Genomic DNA, 19,580 nt, shown 5'->3' on the forward strand with positions numbered 1-19,580 from the left:
CTACCCTGTTCCAGAAGCATACTCTTCCTAATTCTTTAATAGCAGGGAGGTGTAGTAACAGCAGTAACTGACAGACGGTACCCAGGCTTTGCCTTCTCCAGACAGCTAGTTTCCCAGTTCTCTGAGAGTAGGGGCTGTGTCCTGTCTGTCATCATCACTGCTGGCAAAGTGATGGCACTTAGTAAATGTGCGTTGAATGAATGAATCGTCTGAGCACTGCACTGCCCAACCTGTGAATTGCATCTTGGAGGTTATCAGTAGAGAAGTTGAGTTAGCTACATCCATTCGCGAATCTTGGCCTTACCCTTTGGAACTGTAGGACCTAGTCTGTTTAGTGTGAGCAGCAGTGTAGTTTTGGACTAAGGATTACAAAGAGGGTTTTTGTGTTTTTTTTAAATCCTTCATTAAATGATGAAGGGCACGTAGATTTTTTTTCCTTATTTTTGCTTTTAAAAAAGAGAAGATAACCAGTGTGCTGACAGTGCAGCGTCATCTGACAACTAGAATGTTTTACATTATTAGAATAAAGTTATGGGGACTTCTTTGGCAGTCCAGGGGTTAGGACTTGATGCTTTCACTGCTATGGCCCCAGGTTCAATCCCTGGTCAGGGAATGAAGATCCCTTAAGTGCCCACGCAGTGCAGCCATTAAAAAGAAAATAAAGTATACAGAAATGAGTTTTAGGCTTGTAATGTTCCATCCAGTAAGTAACTTGGCAGTGACCTGATTATAATTTAAACATTTTTGGTGACATTAATTATTAAATATAAGTGATCAGGTGTTCCTTGTCTCCTTTTCCATCACATCTCTGTTAAGTATGGGTTTAGACACATAATGTTTAATCTTTTATTACCGTGTATAAATTGTGTTTGTAGCAACAACCTAGGAAATGGCAAGCTTTTAATGGACAGAGGAACCTGATGGGCTACAGTCCATGCGGTTGAAGAAGAGTTGGACATGAGTTAGCGACTGAGCACATACACACAGGTATTTAAATCTAGGTCCGGATCATGGTATGCGGCTATCCATGGGGTCGCAGAGTTGAACATGACTTGGCGACTGAATAACAATAACCGGATCATGGTAGTAATTTTTTGGCCAGGAGAGGGAGCTGAAGTCACTGATATGTGACTCCATCTAAGCTGGTTTTCAGTTTCATCAAGGCCCAAAGAAAGGAAAAAAGCCTTTCTGACAGAGATCATGATTAGAGTTCACAAGGAAGAAATACAAATGACCAAGAAACATATAAGAAACATTTTTATTCTGATGCGTAATCAAGGGAATTCAGATTAAAATGATACACTACTTTTTTTTAACCTATCAAATAGTAAGGTGGTGGTCTCTAAAACTGCGGATGGAAGGGCATTGGGCCCAGGTTTTCTGGGAGGTATTTTGCCACTACATATCAAAAAACCTTAAACTGTCCTTTCATTCAGTAATTCTAGGAATTTATCTTAAGAGGGGAAAAATAGAGGTAGAAAAATTTGTGAACAAAGATATTCATTGTAGCATTATTATACAAGTAAGAAATGGGAATAAACCTGAATAAGCAGTGAGATTAATGGGTAAATTATGGCATATTTAAGGGTGAGTTGTTATTACAGCCATTAAACAATATTTTAAAAGAACTTTGAGTATCTTAGAATGTTGTACGTGTTGTGTATGTGCTCGGTTGCTCTTTTGCAACCCCCATGTACTGTAGCCTGCCAAACGCCTCTGTCCATGGGGTTTTCCAGGCAAGAATGTTGAGTATATGATAAATGAAAAATTCAGGATATAGAGATATATAAGGCGGATTCTAAATATATAAAAGATAAAGAATGTATATGTATATTTTACACACATGGAACCATGCAGAGTTAGGGGTGCTGACGTCCATACAATAGAAAATAAACATAAAATTTTAGAGTAGATCCTCTGTATCTGCAGCTGTACATCCAGGGATTCAGCCGAGTGTAGTAAGTATTGATTGGGGAGAATCCGAGTGTAAGTGGACCAGTTCAAACCTGTGTTGTTCAAGGGTCAGCTGTGCACACATAGGCAAAAGAATAAAAGAGCTCTGCCAGCAAGCCTTAACTGAGTCTGTTAGGGACTGTCAGCCAATTGTCATGTCTTAGTTGCCACCAGGGGATGTTTTGAGGGGAGGCAGTTATCTTAGAAGATGTTAACCTCATTGGGGGATGGGTATATGGAGTTCGTTATACTCTATTTTTGTGTACATTTGGAACATCATAATGAAATGTTTAAAATGAAAATGTTAACCTCGGAAATTTTAAGGCCTCAGATGTCATTTCTATTTGGTAGGACCTCAGAAGGGACTTAATATACATGAACTTATATACTTCTTGAGTATTCGTATCCCTAAATACCACTTGGTGATAAAGCATTCCATAACTTTCTTTTCATCTTTTGTGGGAAAAAAAAGATCCACCTTTTCAAGTTTAAAAGCCTAATATATGGTACCAAGATTTGGTGAATAAATTAGTATTTAATATTGGTACACTTTCTGATTTTGATCATAGTGCCCTTTGGCTTTCATTTCATGTTTTTCAGCTGAAGATGATTGATTTTAAAGTGTAATCTGCAGTGAAATCTCCTTCAGTCTCTTAGTCATTCCATTTACGTACACTTCTCTGGATCTTTGTCAGCATTGCTTTGTTTTTCTAGATTTATGGTAACCAATCTGAATTGCATTTCAGATATAGCTTAATTATGATTTATTAGGCAGATAGGAAAATATGTTCTATTCACAGTCTTTTCCTTGTTGCCAATAGAATTTGCAGTCCCACCCCTCTGCGTGCAAAAATCCCATTGTCTTTAGGCAACATTCTGTAATTATCTAAAGATTTCTTTTTTGACTGGAAGCCATGCATCCTTTAGGTACAACTTAGATTTTTTTTTCCTGTAAATGCTTTACTTTTCACTTTTTCATGCTGCACTGTTAATACCTGCCATTTTCCTGCCTGTAGTATTTTAGCTGCTTATATCTCAGAGGTCTCTTAGAGGTAATTCAGAGTAAGAATCACCCCCTTCAGTTAGTTCTGGTCTGGAGCTTAGAAAGCTTGTCATTATGTTAGCTGAAATGTGTCCCTCTGCAGTTTCCACTCTGGGCCTAATTTTGTCTACACAGGAACTGCCTGGAGCACCTCTAGTTTCTCTTCTGCTGGAAAGCCCTGCAGATAGATATTTAGACAGCTTTCATGCTTGCAGAGTATTCTCTCAACTAAAAATAAATCTTTGTTTTTGCAAATGTTTCTCATTTGATAACACAAATCCTTTCCACCTCTCAGTTTCCTTATTTTTCCAGTTCATTGTAGTATTTCACTATCAGGAAGCTCATCACTCCATCTGCAAAATGGGAAATTCTCTGTATATCTTTCATATAATTTATGAAAATGTTAAATATAGCCTTTTGAAAACATTACCTAAGATCAGTGCTTGTACTTCATATGGGGAAGTACCTCAGCATCGATCCACCCATAATTCCTGTCTCACCCAACCTAGACGTGCCTCCTTAGTGCAGTAGGTGGTGTGCAGTCTCATAAATCACGCCCCTTCCATGGTAAATACTCTCAACTGTGCGGTCACTCGGACTTTTTAAAAACAGCTTTTTATTTAGAATCTTACCAAGACTTGTAAAAGCCTACATAAATTACATTCAGTACTTTCTCCTCAGAGAATTTGGATTGACTGGTGTGGTGTGATTTCATCTTTCAGAAGCCATGTTTGTCTTTTCCTCAGAAGGTTATTCATGCTGATATGTCTTCTGATCTCATCCTCTAGTAGAGATTTGCCAGTTTGACCGAATTGAAGCTTACAGCAAGAGCCCTTCTCTTGAGTAGATGGGAGTTATATCTATCTTTATCTGTGTATCTATGCATACTTTATTTATTTGGCTTTTCTCACTGTGGAACTCCGGCCCAATTGTCGTGGCATGCAGGCTTAGTTGCTCCATAGCGTGTGGGATCTTAGTTCCCCAACCAGGGATTGAACCCACATCCCCTGCATTGCAAGGTGGATTCTTTTCTTTTCTTTTTTCAATGTTTTTATTTTTGGTCGTGCTGGCATTTGGTTGTGCATGGGGGCTTTCTCTAGTTGTGGCAGGTAGGAGCTACTCTTTGTTGCAGCTTCTCCTTGCGGTGGCTTCTCTTGTTGCAGAACACAGACTCTAGAGTGCTTGGGCTTCAGTAGTTGCAGTACTCAGGCTCCATAGTTGTGATATATGGGCTTAGTTGCTCCCAGGCATGTTGAATCTTCCTGGATCAGGGATCAGATCATGTCCCCTGCATTAGCAAGTGGATTCTAATTCACTGTACCATTAGGGAAGTCCTGCAAGGCAGATTCTTATTATTAGAACGCCAGGGAAGTCCCCAGAGAATACTTCTAAAATGCAGAGAATACTTTGGGGTTCCATGATTACCTAACATCTGATATATTAGTTTGGAAGCATCTTGTTTGTTTAATGATGAATTTGATTCATTCTCAGTGATTTTTAGACTTTAAAGAGTAATTTAGAAATAGATTTCTTCCTCATATCTTCTTCAGTAGGTATTGAAACTAATTACAGTTAGGTCTGTCAGCTGTCTTGCTGTTGTCACTGTTTAGACCCTGTTTATCAAGTGCTCTGTTAGTCTTTATTCAGCATCTGGCTTTTTCTATGTTTAAACCACCTCTCTGTGGCTTTGCATTTTCTTGCAAGATTTTTAATTGTTTTGCCTACATAGGCCTTAGTGTTCCTGATCAGCTATAGTTTATGATATTTTGTTGCTTTTTCTCATTTTTTGTTGTTTATTTTGAGCAAAGTTATTCTTCTCCTCTCTCCCCACCTCCTTTCCTTCTCCCCGCCATGCTACTTAAGGATTTAAACATTTTGGTTGAGCATCTGACTTCTTTGCTTTCTTACAGTCAAGTATTTTTACAGTCCATCTCTATGCTTTGTGTTAAACATTTGCTTTATGCATTTTTATTTATTTTTGGCTGCACTTGGTCTTTGTTGCTGTGCATGGGTTTTCTCTGGTTGCGGTGCTTAGCCTTCTCAACTGCTGTGGCTTTTTTTCTTGGGGAGGACAGGCTCCAGCGTGCCCAGGCTTCAGTAGTCGTGGCACGTGGCCTCGGTGGTCATGCTCCGGGCTCCAGAGCACAGGCTCAGTAGTTGTGGCACACAGGCTTAGTTGCTCCACAGCATGTGGGATCTCCTGGATCAGGGATCACACCCGCGTCTCCTGCATTGGCGGGCGGATTCTTAACCACTGAGCCACCAGAGAAGCCCCTCTCTTGTTTTCTATATGAAGTCACTTGTCCAAAGTTACATAGCTACGTGGTGTTAGAACTAGAAGTTGAATCCCAAACTAGCATTAATTATACAAGTCTGTTGATTGCGAGGAGACAGACTCCTCTAATCACATCTGTAATATATTGGACCATATACAAACAAAAAAATTGATTTATAGGGGCAAAAATAAAATGATCAATCTGGCTTGGAATGTGTAGCCTGATCAGCATCTTTTTTCCTGTTCAGCACATACTTGTCCTCTCAGATCTTATATTTGTGGACCAGGGTGTTTTACTTTGTACTCTGGGTAGAACTGGGGGTGACAATGCCAAGATTTTTCTCTTTGAACTACCGCTTTACAGAAGCCTTGCCAACCATCTGTTATAATATTCTTTGAGCAGAGTATAATGCTGCTACTTTTGTTTAAGCTTTTGAAATAATAGTACATTCCAATCCTATCTCACTGACGATAACCCTTCCAGGAATAGGATTTTGTATTCTTTAAACTCTTCATTGACGTACTGATGTCCTAGTTTGTATCATTCCTATAGATGACTGATTTTTATCTATGACCTGTTGTATCTTCCTCATTTCATTCTTATATAGAATTTTTTAGAATAACTTGAATTTGATGAGAACCTAACTTTTGCTTATATATACTGTTGGCAATAAGGTTGCAGATCTAACATGAAGGCATATTAGTCCTCTGAAGTAGTCTCTCAAGGGGAAATAAATGACAAAGTTATGGCTTGTCGTCTTCTCCTGATGTTTTTATAAGTAGTATAACACACACACAAACATATATATATATATATATATTGCACATCATAATTGTTTAGAAATTGTTATTTTGGCTTCATCCTTTTTTTTTTAAACAGCTTTACTGATTATTCATTTCACATATCATAAAATGTACCTGTTTAAAAATACATAATTTTTTTTAGTGTGTTCACAGAGTTGTGCATCCATCACCACAAACTAATTTTAGAACACCCCTAAAAGAAACCCTGTGTCTTTTAGTAGTTGGTCTCTGTTTCCTTTTGTCCCTTAGCCCCTGGAAGCCACTAATCTGCTTTCTGTCTCTGTGATTTGTCTATGCTGGACATATCATACAAATGGAATTAACCAGTATGGGCTCTTTTGTGACTAGCTTCTTTCACTTAGCAGGTTTTCAAGGTTCATATTATATGGATATATATTCCATTATATGGATATACCCCATTTTGCTTTTCCAATGATTAGGTGATAGACGTTTCAATTGTTTACATCTTAATAATAGGCTATTATTAATAATGCTGCTGTAGCCATTTTTGTACAAGTTTAAAAATTTTTATTTATTTATTTTTGACTGTGATGGGTCTTTGTTGCTGTGTGTGCTCTGTTGCTTTGTTGCTGCTCTCTAGTTGCAGTGAGCAGGGGCTATTCTCCAGTGGTAGTTCGTGGGCTTCTCATTGTGGTGGCTTCTCTTTTTGCGGAGCACTGGCCCTAGGGCTTGAGGACTTCAGTAGTTTCGGCTTGTGGGCTCTAGAGTGTGCAGGCTTCAGTAGTTGTGGCGAGCGGGCTCAACCGTTGTAGCACACAGATCCTGATTGCCCTGTGGCATGTGCAGCAACCGGCAGCCATGCTGTTGCTCCACAGCATGTAGGATCTTCCTAGACCAGGGATTGAAACCGCATCTCCTGCACTGGCAAGTGGATTCTTAGCCACTGGACCACCAGGGAGGTCCTCTTGTACAAGTTTTTGTTTAGACACTTTTCAGTTCTCTTGGAAATATACCTAGGAGTAGAATTGCTAGGTTATATGGTAACTTTACCTTTTTGAGGAGCCAAACTATTTTCCAAAGCAGCTATACCGTTTTACATTTCCACCAGCAGTGTGTGACGGTTCTAGTTTCTCCAGATTTTTCTCAATACTTGTAATTGTCATTTTGATTATAGTCATGCTAGTGGGTGTGAAGTGGTATCTCATCGTGGTTTTGATAGCAAATGATGATAAGGTCTTCTCATCCGCTTAGTAGCCATTTGTGTATCTTTGGAGAAATGTCTGTTTCTGTTATAGTCTTTGCCATTTTTAAACTAGATTGTCTTTTATTGTTGAATTCTAGGAGTTCTTTATGTATTCTGGATACAAGTTCCTTGTCACATATGAATTTCAAATATTTTCTTTCATGGGTTGTTTTCACTTTCTTGGTGGGATCCTTTAATGCACAGAATTTTACAATTTTGAGGAAATTCAATCCATCTATTTTTTCTTGTCATTTGTGCTTTTGGTGCCATGTCTAAAAATCATTGTGTAACTCAAGATAATGAAAACTCACTCTTTTTTTTTCTCCTAGAAATTTTATGGTTTTAACTCTTACATTTAGGTCTGTGATTCGAGTTAATTCTTGTATATTGTGTGAAATAAGGATCCAACTTCTGCATGTGAATATCTAGTTGCTCCAGGACCTTTTGTTAAGAAGACTATCCAACCTCAACTTCTACCTCCCCTGCCTTGACTATAAGTATGAGGGTTTATTTCTGGTTTATATTCCATTAATTTATATGTCTGTTCTTACACCAGTACCACACTGTTTTGATTTCTATAGCTTTGAATTAGGTTTTGAAATCAGGAAGTATGAGTCCTTCAACTTTATTCTTCCTTTTCAAGATTGTTTTAGATATTCTGTAATTGAATTGAATTTGTAGATCAATTTAGGGAGTATTGCCATCTTAACAAGGGCACATCTTCTGGTCCTTGAACATGGAATGTCTTTCCACTTAATTAGTACTTCCTTAACTTCTTGAGATAATTTTTATAGTTTTCAGATTTTAAGTTTTATACTTTTTCTGTTGAATTTATTTCTAAATATTTTTCGATGCTGTTGTACATGGAGTTTTCTTAATTTCATTTCAGATTGTTGTTGCTATTGTATCAAAATAGAATTGATATTTATTTGTATAGTGATTTGATTTCTGTAACATTGATGGATATGTTTATTTGCTCTAATAGTTTATTTGTGGGTTGTTTTTTTTTTTTACAAGATTTTACAAGATTATGTCACATACACATAGAAGTATTTTACTTCTCTTTTTGTAACCTGAAAGTTTCTAATTTCTTTTTCTTGCCTAATTGCCCTGCCTAGAATTTCTAGTACAATATTGAATAGAAGTGGTAAGAACAGACATTCCTTGTTTTGTTCCTGACTTTAGGGAGAAAGTAGTCAATCTTTCTCTATTAAATGTGATGTTGGCTGTGGGTTTTTCATAAATAACTTTTTCAGGTTAAGAAAGTTTCCTCAATTCCTGTGTGTTTTTATCGTGAAAAAGTGTTGGATTTTGTAGTATGTTAATTGACGTTCAGATAGTAAACCAATCTTGAATTCCTGGAGTTAATCACATTTAGCAAAGGTGTACAGTACTTTTTATATGTTGCTGGATTCATTTGTTAGTGTTTTGTTGAGGAGTTTTACATCTATATCCATAAACGATACTGGTCTGTTTTTTTTTTTTTTTTATGATATCTTTGTCTGGTTTTGGTATCAGGGTAATAACTGCCATATTAAATGAGTTGAGATGTGTTTTGACTTAATCTTGAAATAATTTTGCCTTAATTAAAAAAAAATTATTTATTTTTAAAATTTTGACTGTGCTGGGTCTTTGTTGGGGCTTCCCTGGCAGCTCAATTGGTAAAGAATCCGCCTGCCTTGCAGGAGACCCTGGTTCGATTCCTGGGTCGGGAAGATCCCCTGGGGAAGGGTTAGGCCACCCATTCCAGTATTCTTGGGCTTCCCTTGTGGCTCAGCTGGTAAAGAATTCATCTACAGTGCGGGAGACCTGGGTTTGATCCCTGGGTTGGGACGATCCCCTGGAGAAGGGAAAGGCTACCCACTCCAGTATTCTGACCTGGAGAATTCCATGGAAATATATAGTCCATGGGGTCGCCAAGAGTTGAATACGGCTGAGCGACTTTCACTTTCACTTGGGTCTTTGTTCCTGTAGGAGGACTTTCTAGAAAAAAGCCCTTAACAACTCTCTAGGTGCTATGCTCTGACTTCTCAATGTGAGCGGCTTCTCTTGTGGAACATGAGCGCTGGGAAGCAAGGGCTTCAGTAGTGGGGCTCATGGGCTTAGTTGCTTCACAGCATGTGGACTCTTCCAGGACCGGGGATCAAACCTGTGTTTTCTACATTGGCAGGTGAATTTTTTTTTTTTTTGGCAGGTGAATTTTTAACCACTGGACCACCAGACAAGTCCAGTTTTGGCTTAATTTTGCACATTCATTTAGCAACAGTAAATTCTAATTCCCTTATTACTAAATGAAGATAATAGTTAATACTGACTAATGTTTTAGAAATGATGAGTTATTGAATTCGTGGCAATTACAAGAAATGTAGAAGCCTTCCCATAGGCAGTACCAAATATTTGAGAATGAAAGGGAGATGTACAATTAACTATAATTGAACTAGATCACAAATTTTCATTTTTCTTGACCTTTTCTCCCTGTCTTGAGACATTTAGGGTAGATCTTTCAAGTCTGGCACTTTAAGTCTTTGTCTCCTACTTGGTTCCCTTAACCTCTTCTGTTAGTTTTGTTTTGGAGTACTTGTTTTGTTACCTCATTCTAGTTATGGCATAAAGAGCACCTAATTTTAGCATTCTTGGAGGAGTCTATACAAGCTTCCCAAAAGGGCCAGAAGAGAGTTGAATGGAAAGCATAAAACACTAAAATTTTGTTGATCTCTTACTACTTCTTTGCTTTGAATTATTAACTATTTAAAATACCAATGAAAAGAAGGGATTTTTTTTTTTTTTTGGCCACCACATAGCTTATGATGGTGACCTAGTGTTTTTTTCCAGAGGTACTACAGTGTTTAGCATCCAGTAGACACTCAGTAAATGTTTATGAATGGTTGGTAATTAGTAATAAGACTTTTAAGGGGATATTTAGTTTTATTGAAAAATCAAAGAAAGTTACTCAGGGCAGGAATACAAGTATTACTGTTGTCATGTTATAAAAATTGAATGCCCTAGCCTAAATGTTACCAGCAAGATCACATTTTGATACTGTTGCCATAGAGATTCTAGGGCATATGAGTAGCTTCTTCCCATTTTTTTTCTTCTTTAAAAAAAAAAAAACTATTTATTTGGCTGCACTGGGTTTTAGTGCAGTGAGCCAGGTCTTTAGTCGCGGTATATGGAATCCAGTACCCTGACCAGGGATGGAACCCAGGCCTCCTGCATTGGGAACATGAAGTTTTATCCAGTGGGCCACCAGGGAAGTCCTGGATTTTTTTCTTCTTTATACCACAAAAGATAAAGTTTCATTAGGTTATTTTATTTTTTTTGTTCTACTGGTTCAAGTTAGAGCTAGATCATTTGAGACAAATTTTGTTAGATACATTTGTTTCTAAATTTGATTGTGAGAATTAATTTGGAATATGGCTGAAAATACTGAATATTATGTTCTTTTTGTCTGATTCAGAAATGAAAAAGTTTGCTATTAAGAAAATTATATATGATTTCTTAGTAAATGAGTGACAGAGATAAAACCGGGACTTTAGCATTTCCTGAATTCCAGTCATGTTCTCTCAGTAGTTTATGGTCTCATTTATAATTTTGTACCCACAACAGTTTTTATATTAGATGTTTTCAGGTTTCATCATCTGTATAAAGGGACTGTATTCAGGTATTCATATTTATTTATAAATGATCTAAAGCAGTGCATCTCCTAAAATACTCTCAAGATCTGGGGTTGTCCAGAGCAGCTTGTCAGAAAAAGGGTGTCTCTCTGAAGGACTCATTCTCCATCTTGAAAAAATGAGAATTTCACTATATAAATATATTTGTGTTTATTTTAACAAGAGTATGTCTGATTTTACTACAGTCTTTGATTAAATCACCACTCCAGCAATATGTCTCCTGCCTGTTGAGTGGCTTCAGTTACTTTCTAGTCCATAGCTGTAGGCTCCGCACTGTCCCTGAGAACCCAGTTCAGGTATCCTGGAATCAGTGAATTAAAAAGTAATGTTTCTTTCCAAGAATGGTGTGCCTCTCTATTGGAAGGAACAGGTGTGGTGTGCTGTTTCCGTAATCCCTAGGTTTGCTGCGCCAGCAGAACAGGACTCCAGAAGTTGCATCTAGCTTTAGACTCAGCAACTCACTTAAAAAAAAACTTTTTTTAAATGCCTTTTGCCTTGTACACATGTTGCCCCCTTTTCTCTTTGAATATTTTTTTTCTCCTGACTTTGTATCAGGCTCTCCACAACTTGGCTGCTCACAGCTGCCTTGAAGTTCTGCATGTTTACCTTTATGAATCATTTGGAAAAGAAGCCAAGCAATCTCTTAGTAACTTTGGTGCACAAAAGTTCTGACATTTATTATATGATACAATGTGTAGTTTCTAGGCAGATTGCTTCATTTGATGTTGCCTCATGTGCAAAGTTAGTATATTAAAATACTCCTTTTGTTATGTTTGGTCAGCAAACTTCTTTGGTTAATTCTTTGAGAATTTAAGAATGTTCTCTACTGAAGTTCAAATAATTAGAATTAAATATAACTTACCTAACTAATCAGTTTATTTAATCAGTAATTTTTTTATTTGTTTAACTCCTTGAGAAACTTTATTATAATATTCTTGTAAAGTTCTGGTTAGACTGCATGTATTAGAAATCGGTGTTTGTGTAGCTACTTTGAAATCTGGTACTGCGGAGGAGAAAACCATCCATCTTTGATGTTAAGTTTTAACATAGCTGATGGCCTTGGGAGAACATGACTTGTTTCTTTAAGTGATACAGTTGCATACATTTGTATTTTAGTACTGTCTTCCTCAATATCCCCCAATAAATTATTTCCCGATTTAGGAGTGTGTTCAGGGTTAACCTGTAACTTTAGTTACTGTTCTCATTCCATGGACTGTTCCCAACTCCATGGACTGTATCCTGGTGGGCTCCTCCATCCATGGAATTTCCCAGGCAAAAATACTGGAGTGGGTTGCCATTTCCTTCTCCAGGGATCAAGCCTGCGTCTCCCGCACTGTAGGCAGACTCCGTACTGGCTGAGCCACCAGGAAGCCACTGTTCCCGTCACTAAGGGTTAAACCTGAGGCTGCGTGTGACTAGTATTTGTTCTCAATGGGTTATTGGATCACTTCTGTGGTGAGATGGTAAGATAATATCTTTGTGTAAATTCCAGAGTCTGTATCTTTAGTATGAGGAAGAAAATTATCTTGTTTTTAGATGGGACTGAAAGTAAGAGATACCATGCATTCTTATAATACTTTGTCACTGACAGGTTTTTCAGATGCCTTAAGTTGCTTAATCTTACTGCAAATTTGTTGCTGTTGGGCTGGGTACATAAGAGTATATGATATTCTGGATTAGCTGGGACCTTCATTTAATGAAAACAATCTTTGAGCTCTATAGTCATTGTAATCAATGTGAGGATTTTCTCTTACTTACCTTTGGCCAAATCTTGATACTTGTCAAACTGAATTGGTAGTATTGTTCAGGTTTACCTGCATCATGTTTGCACTTCTTATTTGCCAGTTGGTGAGTAGCATGTTTCTGGTGGGAAGCTATAATTCTGGAATGCAGGTGATGTGGTGGGGAAAGTGAGAATTGGAGACTGACATACAGATTCCAGTCTGTGTTCCAGCTTTGGCTTTGGGCAGTGTCCTTGCTATTTTTTCTTGGCTTCCTGATGATAAAATCTGGAGGTTGAACTAGATGGTCTTCCATATTCTTTCTGATATCCCAAATTCTTTAAATTTCCCAGTTTTGGTTCAGTTTATCCTTAATAAAGGATATTCTACTTTCTACTTAATATTTAGCTTGCTGAATACTAACATGAGAGCATGCACCAATTTCAGTTTAAAGATGTTTCTTTCATGATATAATTTTAATATTTTAAATAGTTTGATATGTTCATTTCTTTGATATCTGGACTAGGTCCCTGGGATGCAATGGCAAATAACAGAAATGGGGGGGGGGTGTCCCTGTTCTTTTGAAACTAGATGGTTTAGGCTTTAGGACTTTCTCCTGAATTATTTTAATACTTGCTTTTTTTAAAGTACAAAACAAAATAATCCCTTGTCCTTTGAGATTAGTTTGCCATTTGAAATAGTGAATTAAAAAAAATTATTTTAATTTTGGCTGTGCTGGGTCTTTGTTGCTTCGCGTGTGCTTTCTCTAATTGTGGCAAGTGGGGGATACTCTTCAGTGTGTTGCAGGGGCTTCTTGTTTCGGTAGCTTCTCTTTTTGCCCTGCACAGGCTCTAGGGCACTTGTGCTTCAGTAGTTGTGGTGCATGGGCTTAGTTGCTTGACCGACACATGGAATTTCCGCAAAGCAGGAATTGAAGTTGTGTACCCTGTATTGGTAGGTGAATTCTTAACCACTGGACCACCAGGGAAGTTTGGGGAAATTCCTTTATTATTGTTTTCTTGAAGGGAAAATAAGTTAGAGGTGGATTGAAGGAGAGGAATGAACGAGGGTTGGTGGTGAGGAGGGATGGTCCTTTTTTACATGGCAGAAATAACACATAGATAAAGAATGGATGGGTAAAGAGTTGTATATAAAAGGGAAGTGATGTAAAATATAAATAAAGTATTATAATACAAATACTCTAAAATATAAGAAAGTTATAATTATGTTTTTGACTTTAGGTATAGGCAACCCAGTGCAAATTGGTGTAATATATGTTTGTTGTTACATTGGTCTTATGTAGCTAGAAGTCCCAATAATCTTGCAAATGTCAGAATTGTTCAATATAATTATTTAATGCTGTCACCAAGAACCAGGGTTCTAGCCAACTCTCCATTCTGCGCCGTTTGATGTTGGTGGCGTCTTCAGACTTCAGACATGTAAGGTGACTGGAGTGGTTTGAAGTGTCATCTTCAGCATTACCTGAAGAGGGGCTGTTTCTTCCTCATCTCATTTTAGGATGGAAGCAGCTTTTCTCACAATTCTGTATTCCAGTGGGCTTCCACTCATGTCTCATTGGCCAGGATTACATTTCTTGCCCATTCCCAACCAATCTCTGGTAAAGAGAATGGGTTAAAACTAATTTCACTGAGATAGAGTGGATATTGGAGGAGAGCCAACCACTATGAGTATTTCAAGAATGATTTGAAAAATGAGTAGTATATGTGTGTGTATTTAATCAGTCTTGACATCCACTGTGTTTTGGGGGAAATTTTTAAAAAATATATTTCTCTAAGATTTTTGTGTCTGTAGTGGCTCACCTTTGAATTTCCCCATTTGTAAAAATTGGTGTCTGAGCAGAAAGACATCTGATTTGAGAAAATGTAAAACAGACTGACTGACTTAAGTGCCATAAACATTTAAACAGGCTTACTCTTGGGCTAAGCAATGAGAGAAGGGGAAAGTGGGAATTTATTTTTACCCAAAATGCATGTTTAAAAATTAGCATTTCGGGGCTTCCCTGGTGGTCCAGTGGCTGAGACTCTGAACTCCCAGCGCAGGGAGCCCAGGTTCGCTCCCTGGTCAGGGAACTAGATCCCACATGCTGCAACTTAAAGATCCCACATGCCTCAACGGAGCAGCATAAAAAAATAAATAAATAAATAAAAAATAAAAATTAGCATTTCCACTTTTTTCTTAATCATTGAAAAGAATGTATTTTATAAGCTTGGTTATTTGGAGGCCTAATTAAATCTGATACTTGAGGTTTTAGAATCGAAGCAACAGTAAACTGATTTTGTGGTGGGTATCTTTGAACATAATATTTAAGTATACACTGCAGAGGGCTATGCCTTATTTGGTATTTTTCATTCTGCTCATTTAGATTTCAGAATCCTCAGATTAGGGCTCTAGTTCGCCATCTATTGGTTTTAGAATTGTGTTTTTAACACCTTTTGCTATATTTTGTGGAATTACTATGTATGCAGAGATATGTGTGTATACGTTTTTAAAAAAATTAACCCATCTCTCCACCCCCCGGGATTGTAAGTTAAAAAGTCAAGACTAGGATCTCTTTCGGAGGTATATACAGATATGTATACATTAAGAAAAATTCTTTGTATAATTTGACCCTGCAACTTTGTTTTGGTATTTAAGAACCATGATTATGATGGAGAATGTGATTTTAAGGGTACAAACGGGGACTCATGGAAACTTAGGTGTAGATGCTGTAGGAGCTGGTGCTGGAGTGTAACTCTGTGGGAGGGTAAACTATCAGGCTGTTTTTTGACTAACAGAAGTGACACATACCACCGGATACTGGTTCTGGTAAGCCACAAAACAGTACTGAGCATTTCTCATCTTCCTTTTTGGTAGTAGAACATACCTTTCTCATCTGCTGCATTTGACGATTTAATTGTTGGAAACATTTTGTTGTTGTTGTCCTGTCATTTAAAGTAATATTTTGATGAATACCAGAGTTCCTTTTTTAAGTCTCTAAGTACTGGATTAATCTTTTGGCAACTTTTTCTTTAGTTTTAAAGGGTAGTGGCTTATAGTTGGTGTAAATGTGACACTTTGCATTGTATTGCTACATTTTTTTAATCTAGAAAAAGTTCCGTTATTTTAAGGCCCTATTTTGGAAAAGGACTAAAATACCGTACTGACAAATTGGTCATGAGGAATGATAAAGTGCCACCACTTTAAACCAAGTGGAAGTTTGCTTTTTGTTCTGAGATTTGGGTTTCTCTATGGAGTTCTTTGTTAAACTTTTAGCATAGCACTGAACTTCCTTTTGGTGGAGACAGGAAGCATAAATACTCATTGTGTAATGCCATTTGCCTGCCTTGGCGGATCTGCCAAGCCGTGACACCCAAAACCAGACGCGTGCTTCTTAGCGAAAACTACAGTTCCCAGCGGGCCCGGCGCTGGTGGGCCATCACTTCCCCTTCTCACTCCGGGCTGGCCCTTCCCGGGCTGGTCCGGCGCGGGCTCCGGCTCGCGCCTGCGCAATGAGAACGTGCGCTATTTTTTTTTTTTTTTTTTTTTTAACCCCGGCGGCTGCGGAGCGCGGCGCCGGGGCTAGTGCCCAGGCGTGCTGCAGTGTAGGGAGGCGGACTGCTAGGACAAAGGGCGGCGGGAAGCGCTTCACCAGTCAGGGAGCTCCCCACCCGACTCAGCGCACGTTTAGCCCTGGAATAGTGTGGTGCCCAAGACATAAGCCTATTTACTACCCAGTACAAACAGTTCTTGGCTCACGTCCTCTTGCTCTGTCGCGTCAGCCTTCCTTGCCCCTCAGCCGGCGCGCGGCCCCGCCAGCCCCAACGCGGAGGGAATGTGACGGCGTCAGTGCCTCAGGTTAGCCTCGCCCCGGTCAGAGCGAAGGCCCGCTCCCGCCTGCCGCAGTGCCGCGTGCCGCAGCCGCATGTCTGGGAGCGGCGGGGTCCCGGCGCCGCGGCCTCCGCAGCTGGAGGCGCAGAAACAGCGGCCGCGGCGAGGAGCCATGACTGAGGCGGCGGCGGCCGCGCCTCCTGGCGGCTCGCGGGGGCGGCGCGGCGGGCGCCCCCTGGCGGCGCGCCGGGGCGGAGCGGGCCTTCGCCGCCGCAGCCGCAGCCGGCGGAGGCGCTGCTGTCCCTCCTCCCCGTGTCCCCGGCGCTCGCCCGCTCGCTCGCTCCATTCTCCCTCCGCTTCAGATTAAAGGGGGGGAGGGAAAAGAAGCTCGGCCGCCATTTTCCCAGTGCCGCCGCCACCGCCGCCACCGCTCGCCGAGCCGGCGGGAGAACCGAGCACCGTAGCGAAGCCGACTCGTCTCGCCGCGGCGGTGCGGGGGGCGGCCGGAGCGCGCTCCCCGGCCGGGAAGAGGCGTCCGGGGGCGGCGGCCGGGGTGCGGGCTCGGGCTGCAGACGGCGGCGCTTGTTTGTGCGGGGCGGGGGGGCGGCTTCACCCTTTGCCCCCGCCCGCCCGTCCTCCCGGCCGGGCTGTGGTCCCCGGCCGTGCCCAGGCCCCGCCGGAGCCGAGGAAGGCCGGAGAAAGGGCCCGAAAGAGAAGAAAAAGCGGCCGCTCCCCGCCGCCGCCTTCCCCTCCCCCTCCGCCTCGCCCCCCCGCCCGGAAAGTCAGGGCGGCTCCGGGCGCCGGGGGGGAGGAGAGCGGCGGGCCCGGGCCGGAGCCGCCGCCGCGCGCCCCCGCCCGCCGCCGGCCCTCGGCGCCCAGGCCGGGGGCTGTTTGCAAACTGCGCCCATTTTGTGGGGCTGAATCCGCCCGGGCAACGCTCTTCCATCACGTGGTAGGTGCTGGTGCTGCTGCTCCTCTCCTCCTCCTCCCGCTGCCCTTTCTCCTTCTCCTCGCTCTCCCTGTGGCTCCCATTTCTCCCTCTCTTTGTTAGTTGTAACTGGAAAGGCAGGGCAGGGCAGGAAAAATCCCCGGAACTTTAAATGGCCTCTCCGGGCTTCCCCGCAGCGGGTCCGGGGCTGGGAGTCGCCCCAAGGGCGGGGGTGTGCGGGGGCCCTTCCCCACCAGCTGCCGCCTCGTTCGCCAGCTTTTCCTTTGGCGTTCTATTTAAAAATGCGGCCTTAAGAACACGATTTATTCCGGTTAAAAAAAAACAAAAAACCCCAAAACCCAAACAAACTCTAGCTCTCGCCTTGAACTTCTCTTGACTGCAAAAGGCCTTTCTCTGCTCGAAACACACATCTTGCGCGTTTCACGGTGTGTATCACAACTCTGATTGTTTAGTGAGATGGTTATTTGTTTCATTTATTTATTGTTTTTGTTGCCTGTAAATTGAGGTCACTTACGTTTTCCGATCTAGACTCCTTCAGGCGGACGTGTTTTTTTTTTTTTAAAAACTAAAGAGGAAGAGACAGTTATTTGCTTTTAAGTGAGTTTGGGGGGCCTGTTTTCCGGCTGACGGTCTTTTGATTCTCAGCAAATAGTTTGATTGTTTTCCATAGGATAACCAGCCCTACCCGCATGTTTTACTTAAAAATTCTATTGTTTTCCGTTGTCGGGATCCCAGTGTGGTTTTTTGGAGAAACACGTTACTTAACTATTGCTTATTGATTGCCTCAAGGGAGAAGGGGTGACATGATGGCGCCACTTTAAATTGCTCTCTTTCCTCCTCCTCGGTTTTTCCCCCCTTTATTCTGGAGGTCACTGGAGCAGTTTTCTTGACCTATTAATAAACTACTTGAGAGCGTTAACAATACAAGTAGCCGGGCTAGAGTTTGGTTACCTTAAGGGTCGGGAGACTCAAATCCTGAGGTCCTCAAAGTTCCGAGAAACCTTCCTAGTCCTGCCTCGCCTTCCTCACCTCCATTCACAATCCTGGTGTTGCCATCTCCTTTGTCACGTGGCTAGCAATCATTGTGTTTTTTTGTTTGTTTTGGGGTCTGTGTTTATATTTTTAAATTGTAGCCCAGAAGAACTTGCCCCCTCCCCATTAGAAAGATCAAAACGTTTTAGCTTTTTTAGTTTTGCAGTCGGATAACATTTAAAATAAACGATAAAATTACATAATCTTTGCCTTGCATAATCATGATATAGTTATACATTGTTACTGAACTTCTTTTCTAAAGCACTTTCAAGTATGAAAAGTAGAACGTTGGAATATGTTTTCCATCGCTCAGAATAGCCTGTAGTATTTTCCCTGCTTTTTGGGTCGTTTAAAGTAACCACTATTTACAAGGGTTTAAGTGGGTGTGTTTTCCCCTCCCCCCTTCTATAGGCTATACTTGGTTCCTTTTCTAGTGTACTGTCTGACCAATTTAGAAATTTTCAATTGTCTACAGGCGTGTCATTTAAAGCTATTTTTCTTTTCTTATAACAATGGTGAACATTTTGAGTAATTCGTTTTCTAACTAAAGATATCTTATTATGTTTCTGTTGAGTTTTTGATCCCGAGTAATTTTAGTGTTAATCCTATAGATTTAGAAGAATGTTCTATTATCTGTTTCTTCGTGTCAGTTTTCCTAGTAGTTGAGTAAACTCCTGTTGTATAAAATACCAAATACATTTTTCTGTTGTTTCTACAGAGGTTACTAACCACTTTCTTAATTTGAAAAAAAGATCTGTCATGAGTTTAAAAACATTTCAAAAACTAAATATGAAATGTAGTGGTTCTTAAGTGTACATTGATTGGTTTCCTCTACCATGTATATTTTTTATGGTTTGGGCCATTTTCTTTGCTAACAGTTACATCATATCATGTGATATGTGCAGTGTGATGTGTAGTCCTAAAAATAAGGCAAGGTAAAAATGCTCATCCCTTGGGAATTTAAAAAATGTATTATAAATGTGAGATAACTGTCCTCAGTCATGGAATTCTGATTTCGATTTCCTCTAGGTTTATCCAACAAAGTCTGCAATTCCTTTGACCTTTAGCATATTTGATATATTTGTTAGGGAGCTCATG

The 19,580-nt window shown here is 40.4% G+C and overlaps 1 protein-coding gene across 4 annotated transcripts in view; it reads left to right on the plus strand.

Annotated features, from left to right (window-relative positions):
• The window catches only part of KANSL1 (KAT8 regulatory NSL complex subunit 1), a 172,509-nt gene that overhangs the window by 9,234 nt on the left and 143,695 nt on the right, over nucleotides 1-19,580 (plus strand). Inside the window, exon 1 of one of the 4 annotated variants that reach the window (XM_065908749.1) lies at nucleotides 17,317-17,453. The exons of the other annotated variants lie outside the window; for them this stretch is intronic. The gene's annotated coding sequence lies outside the window, so the exon portion shown is untranslated. Of the gene's footprint in view, nucleotides 1-17,316; nucleotides 17,454-19,580 lie in introns of those variants that run through there. 4 annotated transcript variants of the gene reach the window in all.

The sequence above is a fragment of the Muntiacus reevesi genome, chromosome 18, assembly GCF_963930625.1.
Source record: "Muntiacus reevesi chromosome 18, mMunRee1.1, whole genome shotgun sequence".
Classification (NCBI taxonomy): domain Eukaryota; kingdom Metazoa; phylum Chordata; class Mammalia; order Artiodactyla; family Cervidae; genus Muntiacus; species Muntiacus reevesi.